The 19,670-nt window shown below is 43.1% G+C and overlaps 1 protein-coding gene across 6 annotated transcripts in view; it reads left to right on the plus strand.

Annotated features, from left to right (window-relative positions):
• Window positions 1–6,096: 6,096 nt before the first annotated feature.
• AGPAT3 (1-acylglycerol-3-phosphate O-acyltransferase 3) overlaps window positions 6,097–19,670 on the plus strand; it is a 149,167-nt gene continuing 135,593 nt past the window's right edge. For 4 of the 6 annotated variants that reach the window (XM_059720771.1, XM_059720775.1, XM_059720776.1 and 1 more), the window contains exon 1: window positions 6,097–6,454. The gene's annotated coding sequence lies outside the window, so the exon portion shown is untranslated. Of the gene's footprint in view, window positions 6,455–6,827; window positions 7,549–19,670 lie in introns of those variants that run through there. The other 2 variants (XM_059720774.1, XM_014611219.3) reach the window with 1 other exon arrangement.

The following is a 19,670-nucleotide window of genomic DNA, read 5'->3' on the forward strand; positions in this document are numbered from 1 at the left end:
ACACACACATTAATTGCTCATTGTAAATACTTGCAGGAAGTTTCTTCAAGAAACTATAAGCATAAAGAAAATCCAAGCTACACTTATAATAGGCTTTAACATGATATACGGATACATTTATCTTTCCTGTAGCATCTAAAGCCCTTAGATTCAACCTGCATAATCAGGTCTCTTACCTAGTTCAGGTAGTCTTCAGCTTTTGTGGTTAGTGCAAATGAAACATTTTAGTGTTTATATGATACAACAGTGACCAAATGAAAGCTGAGCAGACTTACTCAGGAAAGAAAAAAAGCAGTTATAAATGTTTGAAAATATATATTTATAGCTAAAGCCCCTATTCATTAACTAATGTAGTGGTATTAGAACAGCACTATCACAGTAAAGAAAACTAGCAAAAATTACTATACAAATAACATTCAAACCACTGGGAACTTTAATTGGAATTTCTGTAAATTTTGGGTTAAGGGATTGAGCCCTTAATGAAATGCCTAGCTGCATTTAATATCTTTCTGAGATCACATTCAGATTAATACATTTTCAAGTGTTCAAGCTAAGTAGGAGACTAAGTTTAGCAAGTTTATTTTAGGGTGTGTCTACATTTAAAAATGAGCTGTATTTAAGACTTATTGTCTGATTATCCTTTCAGTTATACCATCAGTTTTATACCAAGGCAGCATAATTATGGTACATTACCTCCTATTTTACAGGAGTGTAAATGCAATCATGTTCAGGCCCTCGGTGTCAAATGTAGTTCTCCCAGCCCTTTCTTCAACTAGCATAACATGGTTTGTGCAGAAAGACTTACCCTGTGTATTCAACATTTAATAAACAAGGCATTATCAACCTCTTCGGTTGCCCTGTTTAACCCAGAATCTAAACTATGTTCAGCACGCATCTACACATGACATTATGTCACCGTAGCAACGCACTATGTTGACGTAGTATTGGCTGTCACAAACCGTGATGCTGCAGGTATGTCGCTGTAGCACTGCGTTCCCTCATTGTAGTGTGTTGCTACAGCAATGTAGCAGCTAAAAATAACTGTGCATGGCGCACATGGCGCAGTCCAGGCTATTACTGGAAGTACTAAACAACGGCACAGTAACAAAGGTGCCACAGAGACACGTGTAGACGCGCCCCCAGAGTTGAGAGAGGCTAGGAAGGAGTGGTGTTTGCAATCATGTGTTAAGCCTGACTCAGACCTGGCTCACAGTCCGAGAGGAAAAAATGGAAAATTATCGACTAGGGGCTAATAATTTGAGAAGCCAGACTGAGCTTGTTCCAGGTTATTGGCTATAACCTATTTAAGAATTGTTAAATAAGCACCCTTGCTATTGTTGGAAAGATGGGAGGGAGGAGAGGAGGTTCACATTTCCTAAATATTTTGTCATATTCGGAAAGACTGATAACACATATGCAGATTAATGCAAGACATTTCATATCTAGCATGCCTGGCTGGGCTTCCTAAGACAACTGATAAATAGGTATCAGTAACTTTGATGTGTCAAATATCTTTTCCTTAGGCAGTGGGAAAGCCCAGCAGTGCCTTATTTGAATGACTGCTTTATGTATATGACTGAGATTTGCTTGGCTTAAGAAGCTCATTTATGAGTATGATGATCAAATTAATGACTATCAAGCCAATTGGTCTTAATTCCCCCTAGAAGTAATGGTCAGTGCTTTATAACTGTCTCATTATGACAGGAAACAAAATGTTAGGTCACATTAAGATGTTAGAGAGTGTATGCAAGGTTGGAAAGCAGAAAAGGGTTTTACAGGAAACCACACCAGTCCTTCCTTCATCTTTTTCTTTCATGTCATTCACAGTCACCTTTCCTCCCTCGCAAACTCCCATTCCATTTTATTTTTCTTCCTTTTTTATATCTATCTAACCATAAAATATTCTATGAATATGTTGTCCTTTCAGATATCAGGTCAGGTTCTCCAGTTGTTACACATACAAAACCTATATAGGCTTGCTGGGAGTTACGAGCACATAAATATTTCACAGTAGGACTGTCTGTATTTACTAAAGGTAGAGATTTTGCATATTTTATGGTCACAATATAGTTTTGCCAGACCAAAACAGCTCAAGATGCTCCAGATCTGAATGAAGACTTCTGACAAGGATTATATGACATGCTTTATTTTTGCAATTAAATCCAATGATTATTTTTTATTATATTATTTGTTAGAATTAATATTGTTTTTATTTTGGATACAGTCATATTTAAAGGAACAAACTAAGCTGGCTGCATGAACAAAGAAACTACTTTTCTTAATACTGTACTACGGTGAGCACTTGACCACCAAAATGGAAAGAGAGAAATGGGATGAGTTTCTGTGCTGTCCACTGGGGAATGGGGTAGGGTAGTAAGCGGCTTAAGTCACCTTTGCTCCATTCCTTTTCTGAGCTATGTTGAGGACCAGGATGTCTATGGTATAGCCCAGTGGTCTCCAACCTTTTTAAGTAGATCACCTTTGGCATTTAAAAGCAACCCAAGATCTACCATGCGCTGCCACCAGCCCCCACCCCCTCACGCCCAGCTGGTAAGTCTATGGGAAGGGAAGGGGGGCAGGGGCAGATTGAAGCAAAAAAAATTATTTGGGAGTGTGCCTCCCAAGCAGCTAAGTCCCACCCAGCCAGGGCCCCACTAAACTTACCCCTGCACCTGCCTTTGCAGCACTGTCCCTCAGCACTGGGGCCTCAATCTAGCCCCCAACTCTTCCCTCCCCCATGGACTGACCTGCTGGGCTGGGGTGTGCATGTACATGCACATGGGCACTCAGCCCCCCACTCCAGCCTTGGATCGACTCCAAGAGGCTCTGAGATCTACCGCAAGAGGCTCTGAGATGTACCAGTGGATCGAGATCCACTGGTTGGTGACCACTGGTATAGCCTATGCAGGCATTGGGACTATTCTAAGTTAAGGTAGTTCTCTATGCTGCAATGACAAAAAAGGGGGTTGGACAATATCACCCAAAGATGTTATGATCCAGTGCATCCAACATGGACATGGGGCTGTGTTCATTTAAAATTGTTTGCTTGTTTCTCCTAGCACTGTCTCCCCACCCTGGCTTTCTTTTTGTATTCTAATTTCTCTCTTTCTTATACTCTGCTTTCTGCACATCTTTTCACAGCATCTAGTGAAATGAATTTGGGTTCACAAAAGCTTGTGCATGTGCTCTATTTTATGTAGCTAGTCTATAAAGGCATAGCTACCCTGCCTTCTGACTGACTTCACTCTAACACAGCCACTAGAATAACAGATTCGAGACATTAGCTTTTGTAAGCAGCAACATATTCCGCATCTCCCTATAAAGGCTTGTGCCTCTCTGACCAGTTGCTCTCTAAGGTGCCACCCTGCCCTCCCTCTACTCAGCTTGGGTAGACAGTACAGTCAGACTAGACAGATCAAAAGAATATTTAGTAAGAAACAGTGAAAAGGAAATGTATCCAGAAGCATCCTAAATTCTAAATTGTACAGAAATGTAATAGATCTAGACCAGAATCTGTGTCTAATGCTAGAACTAATCAAAATAGGAAACGGCTGGTGAGGCAAGCAGTGACAGAGCACAAAAGATTAGAGTATTTAAATGGGACTTCAGAGAAACAAAGAACAAAGATATATAGAGAGTATTTGCAAGTATATATTTTAAAGTAAGCTAAATTTATGTTTATATTACAAATGCAACAAATTGTAAAGGTAAGAGCAGACCATTCAGGACATAAATGGCTGTAAACGTATTTTGCATTTCAGGTCTCCCACAACCATTCCAGTTATCTTCTTTTCCATTGTGATACTCCACCATGCGTGACCAATGTTTTTATAATGTTGGTGCCTAACAGCATTCTCAAAACCTATGTTTTTTGGAAACTAAATGCAAAGTAGCCTGATTTTCAGACATTGAACACACAAAATTTCCATTACAATCTGTGGGCGCTGCAAGTTCTCAGAATCCCTGAAAAGCAAGACTTTTTTTTTTAAGTATCTAAATGTTGCATCTAAAGGAGAGGCAAGGATGTCATAGGGTGATATCTTTTATTGGACCAGCTGCATAGTAGGGTTAGAGTTAGACAAGTTCTCAAATGCAAGACATTCTTCACCAGGTTTGAGCAGTAAACGCCAGCACATAATGAAGAATGCCTTGCATTCAATAGCTTGTCTAACTCCCTTCCAGTAATTCAGCTGGAAAAATATCACCCAAAGAAATGCTTGCCTTAATTCCTGAATTATCACAGGTACATCACCCTAACATGACTTTAAAGGATACATTTACACGCTAACTTTTGAAAATTGTATAAGATTTTTGGAACCACATACTGGAACCTGGTTTCTGTTTCTGTTATATAGTGTGCTTTTATGATTGTCATATACACATACACCCACCTTTTAACATAAAAGTGTTGGCAATCCAAGGCATACATTTGTTAAAAGAAAATACCATTGACTTGATAGTATTCTTCATATGCAAAACACCTATTGAATTTTGCAGTGCACAGGACACAATTAAGTGTGTTGTATGGAGAACTTCAATGCTACCTTTGAATTACCTCACTTTGGGGGATTTCTATTTACAAATCATTTTTATTATAAGTGCAGGTATAATTTCCCACAATGCTAACTATTTCTGTTATAGACTACTCATGGTCCCATCCCCATGTTTTCCCAAATGCATGTTCTAATCCTCCCTGTATGGATAAACCTGTTTTTCAGGGAAAGTGCCTGATCCAAAGGCCACTGCAATTAAGGGGGAGAGAGCCTCTGGCTCTGGTGGGATGCAGTCAAAGCAAACCAAGGGGCCACTCTGAATATGCATATATTTTCCCCTCAGTACGAGGTGGTGAGAGCTTTAGGCGCAAGGTGAGGTGGGAGAGGAATGGGGAAGAGAGGCTGCAGCTCTGCCTCCCATACAAAGAGATCCTTCTTGGAGACTTCTCTCAGTTGAACACAAACCTGGCAGCTTATTTGCCTTTTGATTGACTGAGTTGAACAGATCATTATGTGCTTTCCTGTGGCTCTAAATTATATATATATAAAATATATATTTGTAGTCAAAGTAAACCAAAGGGTCATTTTGAGTATCTCTGTCTCTCTGTGCATATATGTGTATATATATTCAAATTGACCCATATCTATATCTCTGTGTTTGCGTGTATATGTAGGTATATATATGTGTGTAGATTATATATTCAAAGCAGCCTCTATATGTGTGTATAGGTATATATGTGTATATATTTATTAAATATTCATTCAAATTGACCCCTATATCTATGTGTGTGTATATGTAGGTGTATGTGTGGATGTATATATACATTCAAAGCCACCCCCATATCTGTATCTGTGTGTATATTTATGTGTGACTGTATCTGTATGCATGTATGTATATATATGTGTGTATATGCACGCATATATATGTGCATGTGTGTATATAGATTCATAGATTGTAGAGTCAGAAGGGACCACAATGGATCATCGTGTCTGATCCCCTGCCCCTGGCAAGAAAGAGGATAGATAGATAGATAGATAGATAGATAGATATGCACACATATATATTGTGACCCCTATATCTGTATGTGTGTATACTTATGTGTGTATGTATATATATATATATATATATACACACACACATGTGCATGTATGTATGTGTGTATATATATATGTGTGTGTGTGTGTCTACACACACACACATATATATATTCAGTGACCCCTGTATCTGTGTGTATGTATGCATGTGTGGAGTGGATATAATTCAGTGACTTCTATACCTGTGTATGTATATGTGTACACGTGTGTGTGTATTCAGTGACCCTGATATCTATATCTGTGTATGCAAACGTGTGTGTGTGTATCCAGTGACCCCTATCTCTCTATGTGTGTGTATGTGTTTATGTCTTCAAAGTGACCCCTGGCTCTGTCCCTAGCGCGGTGTATGCGCGCATACATGTGAGTGTGTGTGCACGCCTATTCCAAGCGTGCCCTCGGCTTCCTCCGCCTGGAAGAGGCAGAGCTGGAGACGCGGTCCCGCATTCAGCCCCATCATCGTCCTCCTGGCCCCGCTCCCTGGAGAGGCAGTCCGGCTCAGTGCGCTCGCGGGGGGCAGGCTCCCGGCAGCAGGTCTTTGTCGCGAGGCAGAGCTCCCCGGCCCCGGCGCGGGCCGGGGGGGGAAGACGGGGGGCCAGCCGGCAGCCAGGCGAGGCAGCCCCTGCGGCTGCCCCGACCCCCGCCCGGCGCCGGCCGGCTCTCCTGCCCCCAGCGCCCGGGAGGAGCGGAGCCAGCGTTGCACAGGAAGTCGCGGTGCCGGAGCCGCGGGAGCCGTGCCGCACTCCGTGCGAGCGCCTGGCCGGGCTGCGCCCCCCCGTGCCGGTGCGGAGCCGCAGGCGGAGGCCGAGGCGGGAGCCGGAGCCGGAGCCGAGGCCGGAGCCGCGCACGCGCCTGCAGCCTCCCCGCAGGTTTGCAGCGCCCGGGGGTCGGGCCGGGCCGGGCCGGGGCCGGGGCCGGGGCCGGGGGCTGCCCCTGCCGGGAGCCTGGCTGGCGAGCCAACCCCTGGGGCAGGGGCAGGGGCAGGGCGCCGGGCTGAGCCCCCCGCCCCCGGCGCGCTGCCCCGGCGCCGCCTCCCCGCCCCCGCCCAGCACTGCGGAGAGCGGGGGTGCAGTGCCGCGGCCGGGGGCCCGGCATCGCTTGCCTCTGCCGCCGCCCGGCCCTGGCCTGCCGGTGGGGGGGCAGCACCGGCTCGGCGGGCTGAGAAGGCGGCTTGGCCCGCGGAGAGCGGCTGCTGCTGCTGCAGGCCACGGGGCTGGCGGGGCTGCTGGTGTCTGGGGGAGGGGGAGCGTGCGGGTGTGTGTGTGACAGCGTGTGTGTGCGCGCGCGTGTGGCCATGCGTGACACTGAATGGCCGGGTGTGTGTGCGACCATGAGTGTGACTGTGACAGGTGAGTGATGGAGTGTATGTGTGACAGTGTGGGGGTGTGTGCATCTGTGTGACTGAGTGTGTGTGTGTGTATGAGTGAGTGTGAGTGACAGTGTGTGACAGTGAGCGTGCATGCTTGAGTGAGAAAGTGTGTGTGTGCATGTGTGTAACAGTGAGCATATGGCAGAGTGTGAGTGATGGAGTGTGTGTGTGACAATGCATGTGTGTGAGTGTGACAGTGAGTGTGTGCATGAGTGATGGTCAGTGATGGAGTGTGTGTGCATCTGTGAGTGACCATGAGTGTGTGACAGTGAATGTGTGTGTATGAGTGAGTGAGAGTGACAGTGAGTGTGTGACTGAGTGTGTATGTGAGAGTGAGTGTAAGTGACTATGAGTGTGAGAGAAAGTGAGGGTGAGTGTGTGCAGAAGAGACTGGCTGAGCTGGGAGGTTTTTGCTTTTGTTTGCCTGGTGGATTTGTTTCGGAGTGTCTGAAAAGCCCTTTGTGTGTCACTGCTGTAATCAAACCCCTGCGGGGAGGCGGGGAGAGGTGGAGCAGTGCGGAGGGGGCATGCTCACTAGGCAGGTGAAGCAAAAGGATCCGAGGCGCCCGGCTGTATCGGTTGACCACACTGCAGGTGGGTATTTGAAAGGGGATACAGTGCTAAGTGCCATGTGAACAACGCCTTCTGTCAAAGCGTCTCTGTGCGTGACCTCCTTGCCTGGAAATGTTGCCCATGGCAAAATGAATGCGTTTCCCCATAAAGAGTGCAGCAAATTGGGAGGGAGAGGTTGTGCTGCATACTGGAAGGCTGGTGGCACATGGCTTGCTGAAATCTGCTGTGCCACAGTGTGATGCTCAGAGAGAAGCCTGTGCAAAAAGTGATGGAATAATAATTTAGCCATTGGAAAGGAGGCTTCCTGTTTGAGCTGTAGGTGAGCATGTAGCTGTTCAGTGCAGAAGACCCCAGGCTTTGGCAGCCCAAACCAAATATATCATTGCTAGGTGTGGGATTCTGTTACAATGATGCTGATGGGTTTAATAAACTGTTAATCTAATGTCTAGGCACCTAGATCAATATGCTCATTGATTATTCTCTCATAGCTTTACTGCAGTTTTTTGTTGGAACTTGGGATATAGTGATCCTTAGTATTAGCTAATTGATGCTTCATTTTCTTAGAGGTATTTTTTTTCTCCTCCTGAAGTCCACTTCCTCTCTTTGGGTCTTTACATTTTTTTTTTTTCTAATGGGAGAAAGGGGAGGTAGCAGCTGTTGAAGGATTACTAAACTTGTAATAGTTCTGTTGCACGTCCAGCTGGTTTACTAGCTCATGATTGCACTCTGTTTTCAAGAGTAATACCTTTCCCCTCCTTCTACTGTAGCGCTAATGTTTTAAGGTCCAGAATCAAATATTTGATTTGAGCACAAGTACTTGGGAGAACACTCCCCGCGTGTATTAGCAACATCTCTTTTGGTGTGAGAATTATCATGGTACAGACAAAGCTACAACTTTTTTGCTACTCGACCAACTCCAGAAACTTACAATTAGGTTTTTGAATCATTATATTTCTATTTATTGCTGTTGGAGTAAACTTCATGGCAGGCTCTTGAACAACGGCCTACACTGCAGAAATTACTGTTTTGATAGCAGCATTAAATACAGTATTATCGGTATTGCATACCTCTGTTTCATTACAGCTGTTGGATCTACTTGTTTCTGTCCACTCCTGTTGGGCCACAGCTTTAACATCAGGTAGGAGTTGCAGCATTTTAAGGCTGAAGTGTTTTCTGGTTTGGGAAAACGTTCTGCTTCCAACTGGAAGGTAAATCTTGGTTTGATTTTTAGACCCAGGTCTGCCTTCCTCTCTTTGTGTCTGATGTTACTGCACTTTGTAGTATTAAAATTAAAAAGGATGACAAAAGACACGGAGTTGGAAGACTAAAATGGTCCCAAATCACTCTATGCTTTCTATGTTACTCTTTCTCATTTTAGTTCTCCATCACATAAATGGTCATAGCAGTTTGGAGAGAACTACTGCTGGCCTCTAGAAGGCCTTTGAATTCAACATTTCGAGTAGAAGGATCCACATAGGTTGCGATGACTGAGCACAATTAATTTTGCCTTACTGTTCATAAGTTTGTAAATTTAACAATGTACTGCAAATCATTCATCCCTCACCTGGGAGTAAGGTGATGCAGCATGCCACTTAGAGAGGTGAATTAATTCTGGTCAAAATTAAGATTAGGGTTTATTAGTTGATGTGTTGTAGTTGTCTTGGCAGTTATCTTGACCTGAAATTGTGGAAATGAAATTCCTTGAGCCTAATTCTTGATCCTCTCAAACAGACATGTTAGCAAACAAACCACAATTGTATTTATAGCTATTCATGGAACTTTTCCAGAATAGAGGATGTGTGCATGCTTTTTTGAATCAGAAGGATAGAGCTTCTTCCCCCCCCCCCCCCCCCCCCCCCCCTATTCACAGTCTTGCAAAATAAAACCATTTGCTGCATGGTCCAGTACTAGTTTAATTATTTTTGTTTCTATTTGCAGAGGGATGCATTGTTTTGAAGTCCTAAATGATGTTTTGCGTAATTATGAAATTATTATTGAGTAATTGGATTAGAGATGCTATTCTTCAGGGGAAAACTGTAAATAATGTAGTCTTGTTAACTGCAGGTTATTTATCACAGGACTTCTAATAGTTAGGGAAGCAGCCTGCCATAACTTGTTTTCTGAACATAACTTATGTTTTCTGAACAAACAAAAGAGTTGTATTTACTTATTCCTCCTCTTATTAATATATGATGGTGCTCCTTTTTCAGTATCTTACTTATTTCAGCAAAGAACTGTCATTGTAGTACTACTTGTTTTGCTCCTAATGTATTCAGAGTATCAAACTGCCAGCCCCACATTCCTCTCTTTTCATAGGATCATAGGAAAGTAGGGCTGATAGGGACCTCATGAGGTCATCTAGTTCAGCCCCCTGCTAAAGTCTGAGTTAGTATTATTCAAATCTTGCTTACTGTTAATGCTTGAAGCTAATGGCATAAGGAAAAAGAGAGGGAATAGACCTGTGGCTCTCATTATTGGTTTGACTGTTCCTATGTGAAGAATGGCAGCTACAAAAAAATGTATCACTAAAAGTGGTGGAACCTGCAATTTTGTGATAGGCTCCAGTAGTCACCCTGCCTACCCTCTCGCCTTGAGAAATCTAATGCCATATCTAATTCACTGCATTGTGTGTGTGTGTGTGTGTGTGTGTGTGTGTGTGTGTGTGTGTGTGTGTGTGTGTGTGTGTAATAATTAAAAGTTATAGATACAAATGAGCACTTGGAAAGAAAAAGTAAGTACATGAAAAGGAAGGGAATGGGCAATGTTAGGAAAAAATTATACAAAGCAACAAGTGGATATCTCTTGCTTAGATATAAATAGCAGCCAGCATAGAATGGGAATAGCAAAAGAGCATAATTATTTGTACTCCAACTAATGCAGTTCATATGCTACAGATGTGCTTGTTGAAAGCACCTTTAAAATCACTGTTAAGATTAAGACTACTCTCATGTTTGGGGGAGGTGATTAACCATATTAGTTTGAAGTCAGGCAGAAGGCAGGGTAGAGTTGCATGTTGCAGACTAATTTAGAGCTGCATAAGCTTTCATAAGCTACAGCGTGCTTTGTCAAATGCTGTGAAAAGACTTGCAGGGAGCAGGTGGTCCAGTAGCCTGCCCACCTGCCTTTGACCCAGGGTGGGTCATTCCAGCCACTAGTTGGAAAAGGTTGCATACTCCTGATCTAGGGTCACTGACAGATGTGGAAAAAAATAAAACGTGCTCTGCAATGTCTGTATAGATCAGGTGCTTCAGTGGGGCTTTTGGATGCTTTTAGCTAAAGCTGATTCAATTCATTATTAGATAAAAGCACCCAAAAAGCCCCACTAAAGTGCTTGATCTCTACAAATGTTGGGAAAGCCGGGTGCATCTCATGTGCTGCCTCTTGTGGCTATGTGCTAGTCTTGGCATGGGAGCATGCCCAGTTTAAACTAAAGCCCAATTTTGGGGTTTTTCTCCCTCTTATGTCTGCAAGCAGCCTAGATGATTAAGGCCTGCTTCTGGTCATTCTCAGAATCTCCCACTTTTTGACAACACTGAGCAACTGGGCACCATTGGGATCTGCAGACTAGGTGGGAGGACACCTGCCTCATCTGCAGAACCCAATAGAGTAGATATTCTCAGAGCACTCCAGCTGGATCAGGCCCAGCACAAAATGCAGCAGGAGGTAAGGGTGTTGTCCTCATTTATTCAAAAGACTGGTGGTTAGAGCATTTGCCCAGGGTGTGGAAGGGCCAGTTTAATTCCTTTCTTTGCCTCAGTGGATTTGCATCTGCATCTCTCAGTTGAATGCTCTGACTACCAAGGGAGAGGTTATTCTGGTGTTGGGTACCTTTTCCCTGTCCTGTAGAAGGGCCTGACTTTGCAATGAAAAATACTTGGTGAATTAGAGACAGCATCGCACTCTACCAGTGTTTAGAGCCTGGGAAGGGGGAGAATTGGGTTGCCAGTTCCTGTATCAATTAATGTTAAGTATCTTATACCAACATAAGACATGGACTCCCAGTAGCCTAAAGATCCTAGGACCCTTTCACATGAGAGAGATTCATTGTGGTACCCTCTCCAGATTCCAGCCTGAATACCACTGCACTTAGGGCATTTTAGTGTCACTTTGAGACTGATCAAGAAAATAACTGCCCATATTTGGTATTGCAATTAAGTGCAGAGTTTATCTGTGGTGGCTGCCATTTTTGTACCCCCTCAAGAATCAGAATACTCATCCACCCCCAGCTAGCGAGGTAACAGTGCTCATACTAATACAGTGCTTACCTGAATTCTGGGGCGAAATTCTCACACGAATGTTATGAGCGGAAGAGGTGGACTGGAGGTTGTGTGTTGTTTTCTCCTGGGAAGTGTTTAGAATTCAACACTTCCCATAAATTACTTGAGTTCCCTGACAGCAGGTGAAAGCTTGCCAGGGACTATTTTAAATGTTTCAAGTAAAACGATTCTGCCTCAACATCAAAATCTCAAACTCTTTTGAACAGTTTTGAATAAGGTGGCGCTTGCAGTTAGCCTGAAGGAATTCAGTACAGTATTGACCTCTTTCTTCCATGCCGAGAATTGGCATCCGTTACTGTGTACTGTGAAAGAAACTTACTAAGTGTTTTGTTCTTGCTCATTAAAAATATTGTGGTGATTGCGGTGTGTTTGTAAGGAGCTGTGACATCTTAAATTGAACTCTTTGTCTAGAGAAATGTGAGTAAACTTGGAATGCTTCCCTAAATGAACCAGTACGTCAATCCTATCAGGTACTTGAAAAAGTTGCAAGGAACTGTTTTGTCTTAAATGTACTGCTTTCCTCTCTTTTTTTGACTAAACTGTTGTCCCAGATAAGTAAACTTCTCTGAGCTACTATGTATTAGGAAGTGAACTGTCCCAGAAAAGTATATTGTGCATCATTCACATGAAATTCTCTCCAAATATTATGGCACAGTATTTTGGAACCATATTGGCATTTCTCCACCTTCAGAGGACTTCACGTATATCAGATTGTATACATCACACCCCCAATGCAGTGCTGAATCCATTTTTATGGGTTGGAAAACAAATTAGTTGGTACCATTGCAGTTGATTTTGGTAGTGGAATTTTCCAATGTGTTTAAGGTCTGCTCTGTACTCGCCTCATCAGTATAATTGCTTTTGCTAGGAGTGGATTTGTGTGCTTCCTCCCTGTAGAAATAATTATAATATAGTATTATACCCCTAATGGATATAGTTGTCTGTTTAAACAGAGGTGGAGCAAGAAGTTTCTGCCCCCTGGGGCAGAACAAGTAGTGGCAGCTGCAGTGGCTGCCATTCTTAGTTCTTTTCAGAATCAGTTGCCCGGGGTCATGCCCTGCTCACCTGCCCCTAGCGACTGTGTTTAACAGTGCTTGCCCAAATGCAGCTGATATTGTTTCCCATAAGGTAATAAATTCTGTTTATCTTGGTATAAATTGCATCCACACTTAGTTGGGGGAGAGTGAGGAGCTGTGCTGTTTTACCTATAGTTAACCTATATCTGTAGCATAGTTAAAAATGTCATCTTTGCATGTAGACAAGCCTAAGTGACTTAAGCATACAAATTCCATGAACTTCTGAGCACAGCTCTGGTAGAACTCTTCCAGCTGTTCTTGGGTATGTCTGTATAGCATGTAGGGGCACTATGCCAGGATAGCGGGGCTTGCTTTGTAATTAGAAGTAGTATGGTTATGTTCATGCTGTGCTGTGTGTGAGGTAATAAATCCTGCTTTTCAATCAGATTAAATAATCAGATGCAGCATCATGCTAATATATTTCTTCCATTTCTAGTACCAGAGCTAACGTGTGCAATGCTGGCATAAGACTTTTTGTGCTCTGTGTATGTACACATGCACATACATAGTATTGTATGTATGTGCTTCCTTTGGGTCTCATCTGGTTGGCTCTGGTGCTCTTAGGTTGCTTTGGTCTAGGTAGGATGCAACACTGGTGGTTTCCTTGGCCTCTTTGCCCAGAGACGGCATAGTGTGCTTTCTGGGACCAGGATTTTTTGTAGTCACTTCTTCACAGAAATGGGATATCATGATTCAGTTGCTTTAGCCTTTGGAACACCGTTTTCCTAGGGTTACGGGATGGTTAAAATGCAGACCTTACGGATTCAAAAACAGACCCTCTTTAGAGCAGAATATACAGAACAGGGCAAAATGCTAAATGCCTGTGTACATTTTCCTGCCCATTTCTTCACCATTCTGGAGCAGTCTTTAGGTTTTGGTCTGCATAGTGTGCAGTGTTGCTTATAATAGGCTATGCAGTGAACTTCTGCTTTCCTATGTCTTTTTCCTTAGATGAGAAAGGGGCAATATAAATGGAAAAGGAAGAGAGAGAAAAATGAAGAACAAGTGTGCAATATCTCTTAGGTAACTGGAAAGGCTATAATGTGGTAATAGTCACAGACAGTATTTACTGCTTTTATTATGATTATTTTGGTATCCATAATAGAGAATCATGGGGGTATACAGCCACCTAAAAAAACTTAATGGAGATATGTGATGCTCAAGCGTTTGAGAAGCGTTTGTAGCAGGGTTTCCGACTGTGCTCCCCACTGCAGCTGCCTCTCCCACTGCTCTGTGGTAGGGGAAGGCCCAGGAGGGGTCCATGTACTTCCTGCTGGGTGGAGGGGTTGCGTGCTGCCATGGGTGGGGGGTGGCAGAGCCCACGCAGTCGGGTCAGGACCCTGGGCTGCCAGCCCTATTGCGTATGGCCTGTTTGGTGTTCAGCCCAGGGGCTGAATGCTGGCATTGCATGTGGGCTCCAGCTGTACTGAAGCTGGACCATCCTGCTCTGGAGTGTTGGAGACTTTATTTTTTTCCCAATAGCATGAGTTTTTCTTTAGAGCTAAGTTCCACTCATTCTGGCAACACTCACTGTGTGTTTGTGTCACTGTCTTCTCTGTCTGAAATGGCTGGACAGAGATGCTTTCTTCTCTAACTTCCAGCCTGCTTTGTCAGGCGGTCCTTGGTTCTGCCAGTGATTGGTCTCCCACTCTTTCATCTGTTCTTGCATTACCATCCTCCTGTTAGGATTTCGTTTTGAAAAAACTCTCCCTCACGTGGATAGTGGATTTTTGTTGGTTTGGTTTATTTTTTTAATATAACAGCCTCCTTTCATAATTTCATAGTTTCATAGATGTTAGGGGCTGGAGGGGACCTTACAAGATCATCAGGTCCAGCCCCCCCCGCACTTGGGCAGGAAAGACAGCTGAGGTCAGATGACCCCAGCAAGGTGGTCATCAAGATGTTTTTTGAAGATCTCCAGGGTGAGTGACTGTACCACCCCTGTGGGGAGCCTGTTCCAGACCCTTGGCACTGGATTTGTAAAGAAGTTTTTTCCCTGTGTCCAGTCTGAGAGAGCTCCTGCTACCTTCTATAGGTTTTAGCTCAGTATGGAGGCAAAAGATGTAGAACTTGGCTGTCGTGTCCACCAAAGAAAATGGAGTTTGCAGCCTGACATGTGAAGAGGCCCCAATATCAAACAGACCATTTAGATTGTATACAGTTATCACATTCAGTTGAGATGATTTGGGGAACTGTGATTCTTTATCACTTAGCCAGTAAGGCTAGAGGTGGGTGGTGCAGTTAGCGTCCTGGTTCTTCACATCTGGCAATGTATGTTCAGAATCTTAGCACTGATAATATATGCAAATAAGTTTGGTCTTTTAACTCTCAGTTTGCCTATGTTACGAAATCTGCATAATGGAACTTTACTGGAAGTCTCATTTTAAGAAACCCAGCACTGTGAGGTGTCATAGAGGTTGTAGCATCTCAGAATTAATCTACTCATAGAGCACCTGCTCAGTGCTAACACTACTGATATAAGTCACCCTTAATCTTTTACTTTTGTGAGCTCTTAACTTGCATTCAAATACAAATGGGGTAGTTTCAAGTGATTAGTCAGGCAGGACAACCTATGGCTGTAGCAAGCAAAATAAATGGGAAAGTGAGACTGAAATATGAAGGTTGCCTTTGCTGTAGGGTTTGGCTGGAGTAATTCAGACCAGTGGGGACCAAGCTTTATAGCAGGTATACTGCAGACTAACCTCATACCATCCCAGGGTGTAACTCTGATCCCCTTCCCCAGAAAGTTCTGCTTTCTGTGCCCTGCCCTGTGCTCCCTGCCTATTCTGTTGCTCTGCTTTCTGCTTCCTGCCTGGTCTGATGCCCTGTTTTTGCTCCTTCCCCTGTGTGCCACTGTGCTGGCTGTTCCCTCTCCAGTCTGCTGTGTGCCACACACAGAGGCTGCCTGCGCCACTTGCAACTCCCATGCCACAGATTGGCCACCCTGATTCGGACGGTACATAAGTTTTAAGGACTGCTTTTCCCAGATAGAACTTGGGCACACATTTTTTAGAAATGTATATCTATAGTTAATTATTAAGATTTGTAACTGTATTTGCGTGCATGCATGTGTGTGTTTGTTTAATTGACCTCATATTAGGAAAGGGAACCTTGGGTGAGGGAAGTAATTTGTTCCTTTATGAATATGCCTGCTTCTGTTTTAACCAATATTGCAAACAGAGGCTTTATTTATTTAAAATCTTAGCTCCTGTAAGCTGAAATATAATTTACTTCTAACAACTTATGTTGTTAGTTTGCTGGTTGTGACTTCTTTTGTTTTGACAATGAGAACTCAACTGCCCAGTTCCATTCTTCAGTTCTCACTTACCAGCATACTGATGAGGTGGTTTGAGAGCCATTGCTGCCAAAAACTTAAATTCCTTTCAACCCCTCCTTCCCAAATGTTCATTAGAATTAACAACAAAGGCAAAACAAAGAGCCTCCATACAAGCACTGTATTCACAATAGGTTTTCTACAAGCTCTTATTACAGTGTATTTGGCATATAGCAGAATATGTGGCATGTAACTGAGCCTTAATTTACACAAGAAAAGGTTTTCTGGTGTAACTACACCATTATAGCTGTACCAAAAAGCCCTGCTACTGTAGACACAGTTTTACTGAAGAGTCTTTTTTGCTGGCAAAGCATATACAAGTTCCCCAAATGAAATCCACTGTATAAATGAAAGGACTTTTATACCAATAGTGCATGGTTAATATGGCATGTATTAGTATACATGGGTCATCAAAATCATACCCGTGGGCCAACACTGGCAAGCATCTTTAGTGTAGAATTAGCCTGAGTGCCTTTTTAAAAAATAGGAGGTCTGCACATGTTGGAAAGTAGCTTTCTATGACTTAAAGGAATCTTTAGTCTTACTGGGAAAAGATGGAGTTATCTTGTTTTGATGAGTTGGGGTTATTTGGCATCCATGCAGTATCATTTTTTTTGGTAGTATTTCACAGTAGACGTCTGATAGCATTCATCAGTGAAATATAGTAGCTGCTATATGCAATCCATCACATTGCTGTCATCATCACTTTCAGTAACAGCTGAGTGTTTCTTCCATTTCCTCTGTCTCCCTACCTGAAAAAGCAGCACAATCTTTTCCTTCCTTTTTCGCTGTTTTAAAAATGTTTCATGAATTGAGCAATGTTCCACTCTCCTTATATAATGTCCAAATGCAGATTTGAAATGTATTTCGAAGACTCAATAAACTCAATTTTTTCATTTCTTCCTTTCCTCAGTATGCATCCATGTGGCAGGTCAGCATTTTATTGCATAAAGTCTTTGCTTCCAGCAGGTTGCCATGTTCACCCTCTTTTGGGATGGTTGGATGGAAACCACTGCTTTCTGACATCAATTTAGGAGTGGCATAAGGTCTCACAAATCACCAGCAAGGATGATTTATGAAATATGGCACTTGGCTTGCAGGGCAGCAGAAGGGAAAAAAGGGCAAGGATGGAGTATGTGAGAGTGGTAGGCAAAAGCTTTATGGCGGTCAATATTGCACTTGAAATTAAAACTAGCATTTGATAGCCTCCTGGTCATTGCAGCCACAGCCATTGCTGTGAATTGAAGAACACCCCTTTGTGATTAGCCATCAGTCTGGGAGCGTACTGACAGAATGAAGGTTTTTTTTATCTGGTTTTAATGTTGGGTTAACAAACAGAAAATATCTTTGTAATTGAAGTAGCATTGACAAAATTTCACCTATATATATAGCAAGTGATGCATTTGTATTTTAAAATTAAATTACTTTTTTTAAAGCAAAATAGAAGCAGGTGAATATTAGCCTTTGAATTTTTATTAGCTTTCATTGTAGTGTAAAAATGATGTCCTTTTTCCAAGATGGCTACCCCTACTAAACCGTTTAACCTACACACAGCTTAACTTGTCTGGCTCTGATTTTCTTTCCAATATACAGGTGATAGGCATGTTTCCATGTGAATAGACAGCGTGTTAATTCCTGGGACCTGCCTTTCTGAAGCACATACAAAGAAAGGTTTTTCATGTCTTTCAGTTTGTGTCTACTCCATTGTTTAGATTGAGTGCTGATGTGATGGTGACTAGTGGATGTGTCACAAATGTCATCAGACTTATAGTTTTATGCCTGTTAATTTAGACAATGTCACCATTAAGGAAGTTAGAATTCAAGGAGCCTACTATACTGAAGTTGCAGCTTGACCCATTCAAAATCCTTGAGAATTATGCCAGAATCTAAGAAACAAACACTTCCAGTTTCACTTCAGATATATTGAAGTCAGTAATGAGACTGTGTACTTTTAAGTCATTCTGCTCAATCATTTTGCCATTTTTTTTATTCCATAATTCTAATATGCTTGCTGAGATCAAAATATGTATGGCTGGATGTTGTAACCCAGGCTTTAAGCTGGTGAGCACAAGTCGTTTCATGCACTGCAATGGGATATCTTGAAATGATGTTCACCAGCACAAATAAGAATTATGTAATTTTAGCCCTTACAGACTTTCTTAAGAAGGAAGTACACCTGCTCTCCTTTCCCATTCCTGTGAAAGGAATAACCCCATAAATGAATAACCCCATAAATCCATGTCTGAGAGTCTGTTTACACTCAAAAGGTTGTACTTAAATGGAGCCAAAGCTTACTCTGACTTTGCTGGTAGGATTAAATTGGGTTTCAGAATGCAATAAACCCAGGGTTGTCAACCAGGGGTATGCGTACCCCTGTGGGGTACTTAAGAAGGCCCTAGGAATAGAGGTAGATGTTATTTACTTAGATTTTAAAAAGGCCTTTGACACAGTGCCACACCCAATTCTTATAAATACACTAAACAGTTGCAATGTAGATTATTACACAGTCCAGTGGGTAGAAAATTGGCTTATGAGGACACACTCAGCGAGTGGTGGTGGACAGGTTAGTTTCTGCCTGGAGTAACATGGGCAGTGGAGACCCCCAAGGCTCTATCCTGGGACCAGTATTATTCAATATCTTCATTAGTGACTTGGACGAGGGAGTAGAAAGCACCCTGTCCAAGTTTGCTGATGACACCAAACTATGGGGGGAAGTACACGAACTATAGGGCAGGGAGTGAATCCAATGCATTTGGACAGGCTGGGAAGTGGGCGGAACAGAATAGGACAGTTTAATAAGGATAAGTGTCATGTGTTGCACCTGGGGAGGAAGAATCATCAAGACTCCTACAGCCTGGGAGGGGCCACTCTAAGTAGCACAACTGCAGAAAGGGATCCCGGAGTCGTAGTCGACTCCAAAATGAACGTGAGTTGCCAATGTGATGAGGTAATAAGTAAAGCTAACCGCACTCTTTCTTGCATAAGTGGGTGCTTCACAACAGGTCTAGGGAGGTGATATTTCCCCTCTATGTGACATTGTTCATGCCACAGCTGGAGTACTGTGTCCAGTTTTGGGTGCCACACTTCGGGAGGGATGTGGATGGCCTGGAGAGGGTTCAGAGGAGGGCCACTCGTCTGGTTGAAGGCCTACAGAAAACCCCCTATGTGGACCGATTGGGAGACCTGAACCTCTTCAGCCTCCACAAGAGAGAGAGGTGATTTCATGGCTGCCTACAAACTCATCGGGGGGGGGGGGGCAGCAAGAAATAGGGGATACAATGTTTACCAAGGCACCTGACGGAGTAACTAGAAATAATGGCCACAAACTGGAAGAGAGCAAATTCAGATTGGACATCAGGGAAAAATTCTTTACAGCAAGGGTTGCCAAAATATGTAATAAGCTTCCAAGGGAGGTGGTGCTGTGCCCTTCCTTGAAGGTGTTTAAAAGGAGATTGG

This window comes from Alligator mississippiensis, chromosome 1, assembly GCF_030867095.1.
Source record: "Alligator mississippiensis isolate rAllMis1 chromosome 1, rAllMis1, whole genome shotgun sequence".
Lineage (NCBI taxonomy): Eukaryota > Metazoa > Chordata > Crocodylia > Alligatoridae > Alligator > Alligator mississippiensis.